This window comes from Megalobrama amblycephala, linkage group LG18 (assembly GCF_018812025.1).
Source record: "Megalobrama amblycephala isolate DHTTF-2021 linkage group LG18, ASM1881202v1, whole genome shotgun sequence".
Lineage (NCBI taxonomy): Eukaryota > Metazoa > Chordata > Actinopteri > Cypriniformes > Xenocyprididae > Megalobrama > Megalobrama amblycephala.
In genome coordinates this window covers 37,134,387-37,140,386 of record NC_063061.1, presented here as the reverse complement: position 1 = coordinate 37,140,386, position 6,000 = coordinate 37,134,387, and positions in this window count along the sequence as shown.

The following is a 6,000-nucleotide window of genomic DNA, read 5'->3' as shown; positions in this document are numbered from 1 at the left end:
TGTTTTCATTAAAGTACTGGTGCATCATTTACTTTTTTATATGAAAATATATTGTAGCTTCTACTGATCTCCATTACCTAATTTGTTAGCATTCATCTATCTGAGTCTAAGGGTTTGGCAGGTTCAGTTCAATTAAAGGTGCCCTCGAATGAAAAATTGAATTTATCTTGGCATAGTTGAATAACAAGAGTTCAGTACATGGAAATGACATACAGTGAGTCTCAAACTCCATTGTTTCCTCCTTCTTATATAAATCTCATTTGTTTAAACGACCTCCGAAGAACAGGCGAATCTCAACATAACACCGACTGTTACGTAACAGTCGGGATCATTAATATTTACGCCCCCAATATTTGCATATGCCAGCCCATGTTCAAGGCATTAGACAAGGGCAGCCAGTATTAACGTCTGGAGCAGCACAGCTGAATCATCAGACTAGATAAGCAAGCAAGAACAATAGCGAAAAATGGCAGATGGAGCGATAATAACTGACATGATCCATGATATCATGATATTTTTAGTGATATTTGTAAATTGTCTTTCTAAATGTTTCGTTAGCATGTTGCTAATGTACTGTTAAATGTGGTTAAAGTTACCATCGTTTCTTACTGTATTCATGGAGACAAGAGCCGTCGCTATTTTCATTTTTAAACACTTGCAGTCTGTATAATTCATAAACAACTTCATTCTTTATAAATCTCTCCAACAGTGTAGCATTAGCCGTTAGCCACGGAGCACTATCAAACTCATTCAGAATCAAATGTAAACAATATAACAGTATACATACTCACATAATCCGACGCATGCATGCCGCATGCATGACGAACACTTTGTAAAGATCCATTTGAGGGTTATATTAGCTGTGTAAACTTTGTTTAGGCACTGTTTAAAGCAAGCGCAAGCTCCATGGGCGGAGAGCATGAGATTTAAAGGGGCCGCACAGCATAAATCGGCTCATATTTAATGATGCCCCAAAATAGGCAGTTAAAAAAATTAATAAAAAAAAATCTATGGGGTATTTTGAGCTGAAACTTTACAGACACATTCAGGGGACACCTTAGACTTATATTACATCTTGTAAAAAAACGTTCGATGGCACCTTTAAAACAAACTCTAGTGCGATTGCTCTGTTAGTGCAGTTCATTTAAAAAAATGTGAACGCTGCCATCCGAACCCTAGTGTGCACCAAACAAGTGGACTGAGACCCCTGAAAATGTGGGTCTTGGTTCACTTTTAAACAAACTCTGTTCAACTGATACATGAACGCAACATGGACCAAAGACATTTAAACGAACCAAAAACAGGATGTGCGCTTACAGTACACGCGTACTCTTCAGATGACGAAATTCGCATCACGTGTACTGTATGCAGACTCTCGCATATGCATAAAAAGTGAAGTATACTTTGGGCTTTATGTGCACCGTCAAATTTTTGTAAGGTTGCACATGTGCATTTAATTTTTTTTGCAGTAATTAGTTTATCCACAAGGTGGCAACTGTGCCCTGGGGGCGTCGATTCACAAGGTAATCAAAGAAAAACTGCATAAACAGAACAGACCGGAACACATGCAAGCTACAGTGACAATGGAGGCCTACATAGAAGACAGATTGTGCAAAGAGGTTAGAAAGTGTACAACTCTAGCATGAAAGAATACAAAGATGTTTACACTGGTTGTAACTCGTGGCGAGAGATTGCTCAGAACTGTGCATACATTGAAAGCCTGTGTATACGTACCAGAGAAGTGAAGTATACTTTGCAAGGCTATGTATTCGACTGTATGTGTAAATAGACAAAGTATACCCAGGGCTTAAGCGAACCAGGACTAAATGTATCATTTTCTTTTTTGGTCTGGACAAAAAGAACCAAGAGGACCAAACTGCAAGTGTGAACACACCCTTAATGAAATGGTAAAACACACCTCTCTTTTCTCCTCTGACTAAGACTTTATTTTACTCCTCAAACTTGTAGCTTTCCTTAAAAAAAAAAAAACTCTAGTGTAAAAATACACAAAATAATACACCTCTTTCATATCCAAACCCAACTGCTATATATGTAGTCATTTTGGAAGACAAGTCTTGCTTACTCATTTTGCATTCCAAAAAAGAAATAACACTCGAGTGAGTAAATAATGAGAGAATTTACATTTTTGTGTGAATTATTAAATGGTTAAATGCATTGAACATTTAATTTCAGCTCATTTAAGTCTCATGTTTTTCCTCACACACATCAGTATTTCATGTCTTTGTCTGGTCTGCTTGCTCCAAAACATGCAATGACTCTGAAGCGCTTGATCAATCTGAATTAACAAATAAACATTCATGAATCTAAACTCATTTAGGACTGAAAATTTGCCTTTTTGAACTGGAATAGGCAGACTCTTTTTCTCTTCGCCGTATGGCAGGAAACACAAATCAAGCTAACACAACATGCCAAACCAACACAAAAACACAGCCGGTCAAACATCGACAAATAAAGCTGACCAGTGAGAGAAACACAAATAAAACTGGCCAATCGGAGAAGCGTAAATACAGATTCAGCAGTGACACAGTGCGCCTCAGTCTGTGGGCCCAAAATAACTGCCCGTCCCAGAGCAAGAAATGAGTCCACCCAAAAGAGACCGACAAATACACACACACGCGTGTGCTGTGTAGAGGTTCACAACGAGCAACTGTGACTCCACAGAGGGGAAATGGAAGATGAGAAACTGGTGTATAGGCTCCAAGGGCACTTCAACATGTCAGGACATCCCATACAAAGGAAACATCACAAATGAGATCTTTCTCCTTGACAATGATGAGATCAAATGGAGCACAAAGTCTCCTGCTTCTCAGATTTCCAGATAGTTCATTGAAATTAAAAATTTGAGTTAATACAATGAAGGCGATTGGTTTAATCAACAGAAACTCAAAATATTATGTTATCTACATTAATTAAGTTGATTTGACAAAAGAAAAAAAATTTTGTGATAACAAATCATGAAAATATTTTTTATTTTTTACTCTTTTTTTATTGCCAAGATACCAAAGTCTACAATCAAAAGTCAATATGAACTCAAATCCACATTTTTTGTAGCGTACTGTAATTGACAATAATTGTCTCATTTTAGTCTATTTACACTGGAGTTCAAAAGTTCAGGGTTGTTTTTTTTTCTTATATGCTCATCAAGGCTGCATTTATTTAATTAAAAATACAGTAAACACAGTAATATTGTGAAATATTATTACAATTTAAATTAATAATTTTTGATTTGAATATATGTTAAAATGTAATTTATTCCTGTGATCAAAGCTGAATTTTCAGCATCATTACTCCAGTCTTCAGTGTCACATGATCCTTCAGAAATCATTCTGATATGCTGATTTGCTGCTCAAGAAACATTTCTGATTATTATCGAAGTTGAAAACAGTTTAAACAGTTTTTTAGTTTTTGTGGAAACTGTGATACATTTTTTCAGGATTCTTTGATGAATAAAAAGTTCAAACGAATATTTAGGTATTTAAAGTAATATAAAAGAAAAGAAATGAATGTCTTTGAGGAAAACATTCCAGGATTTTTCTCCATATAGTGGACTTCACTGGGGTTCAACAGGTTGAAGGTCTAAATGTCAGTTTCAGTGCAGCTTCAAAGAGCTCTACATGATCCCAGACGAGGAATAAGAGTATTATCTAGCGAAACGATCGTCCGTATTCTAAAAAAATTTAAATGATATACTTTTTAACCACAAATGCTTGTCTTACACTGCTCTGCAATGCACCACGCATTACGTAATCATGTTGGAAAGGTCATATGTATGTGGAAGTACCGTGGTAGGGCGAAAAACCCCATCTCATTTTCTCCTCCAACTTCAAAATTGTCCGACATAGTTGTATTACCTTTTTTTGTAAAGGCCATTTGACTTAAAGTCTTTGCACGTTTGCTTTGAAAACACTGGATCGGTACTTCCGCCTACATCATGTGTGACCTTTCCAAAGTGATTATGTAATGCATGGTGCATCGCAATGAGCATTTGTGGTTAAAAAGTATATATATATATATATATATATATATATATATATATATATATATATATATATTTATTTATTTTTTTTTTTTAGAAAATTACCAATTGTTTCACTAAATAAGACTCTTATTCCTCGTCTGGGATCATGTAAAGTCCTTTGAAGCTGCACTGAAACTGTAATTTGGACCTTCAACCCGTTGAACCCCAGTGAAATACACTATATGGAGAAAAATCCTGGAACGTTTTCCTCAAAGATCTTAAATTCTATTTTCTATTTTCGACTGAAGAAAGAAAGACAGAAACATCTTGGATGACATGAGGGTGAGTAAATTATCAGGAAATTTTAATTCTGAACTGAACTAATCCTTTAATGAATCCTGATGAATAAAAACTGTTATATTTATATATATATATATATATATATATATATATATATACACTTTTTAACCACAAATGCTCATTGCGATGCGATGCACCATGCAAAGCTGAGACAAAGCTGATACTTGGATGAAATATAACTGAGAACGCCATGAAGTCTTATCTGTTTAGCCTACTATTTGGTTTGTTTGTTTTTTAAGGTTTAAACAACTTACTGTGTGTTTAGTGAAACATATGCTATCCAAAAAACGTAAAAAAAAACCCTGAATCAACGAATGCCTTAATTGAGTCATTATGGTAATGATAGTATGACTGTACACTGAAATGACACTACTGCTGTAATCCAAAAGAAATGAGACGTGAACAACGGCAACTATTTTAGTTCTATTACCATAATGTGTGTGTGTGTATGTGTGTGTGTGCCACTGTGACTGTAATGTCTTTCAGAAAAGAAGGTGGGTCTTTGCTGTTTTATTTTTGCTCTTGGATTGAGGTTAAACTGGTGTGCATCTGTGTGTGCAGGATCTCATTTTACCTCAGAGGAACAGGGAGGCTATTGATGACCTGCTCTGAAACACTCTCAGAAGTGAAGGTCTATTTAGGCAGAACTATTTGTGTGTGTGTGTGTGTGTGTGTGTGTGTGTGTGTGTGTGTGTGTGTGTGTGTGTGTGTGTGTGTGTGTGTGTGTGTGTGTGTGTGTGTGTTTATATGAGTGTATATGAGTACATTCTCCTATTTCTGAAAGAAAAAAAAAAAAATGGTGCGATGCTCTGAAGTCACACACACAGTGAAACTAAAGCAGCTGAAATTTTAACACTTGAACGTCGAAAGAACATTGAATGCATGTGGACAGAAAAAGACAGAAAGCTCCACCGAATCCACTTTGATCATGGACAAACAGACTCTTTGTAAAGGCTGAGAGTGATGTTCATCAGTAAGGCCATTGATTTAAGTCTCTTCCACAAACACGGTTGAGATGGTTTGATCCGTGTGTGTAAACAGGAGTATCCCACCCATAATTAATGCACAGTCAGGAGGTCACATGCAGACGCACAAATGCAGCCTGTATGGACACGGCAAAGCCTTCCTGCTGCTACAGCACTTGGAGGTGAATCTTTTGACTCGGGCCAATAAAGAATCACCAAGACATTCTCCAGCTGTAGAAGCTCTATGGATGGGCACTTGCGTGGCTGGCATTAATGGAGCTGCCAGTGTGGAATAATCCAGAATGATCCTGAAGTTATCCACTGGCACTCCGCCTACATTCCCATTGCTTAACAGGGATTACTGCTCAATACCCAGCAACAGGTCGGCATGCACCTCACACGCTCACAGAGTCCACAAACACTGATATGAAGAGACGTACAGATACAAATACACACTGCCAAGGAGAAACACACACATTCACATACACTTCAGTCCCAACACCAGATATGAGGATGTTCTTAGATCTGCTATCTGAAGATACAGAACCAGCTTAACTGACTATAGATCAACTTTTGTTAAACTTTCAGATTATACTATATGGTGCTTTTATGTAGGTGTATTCATTTTTTGACAAGATTTATGGCAATGATGTTGTATATAAATATGAAAACCAATCAGTACCATGATATATATGA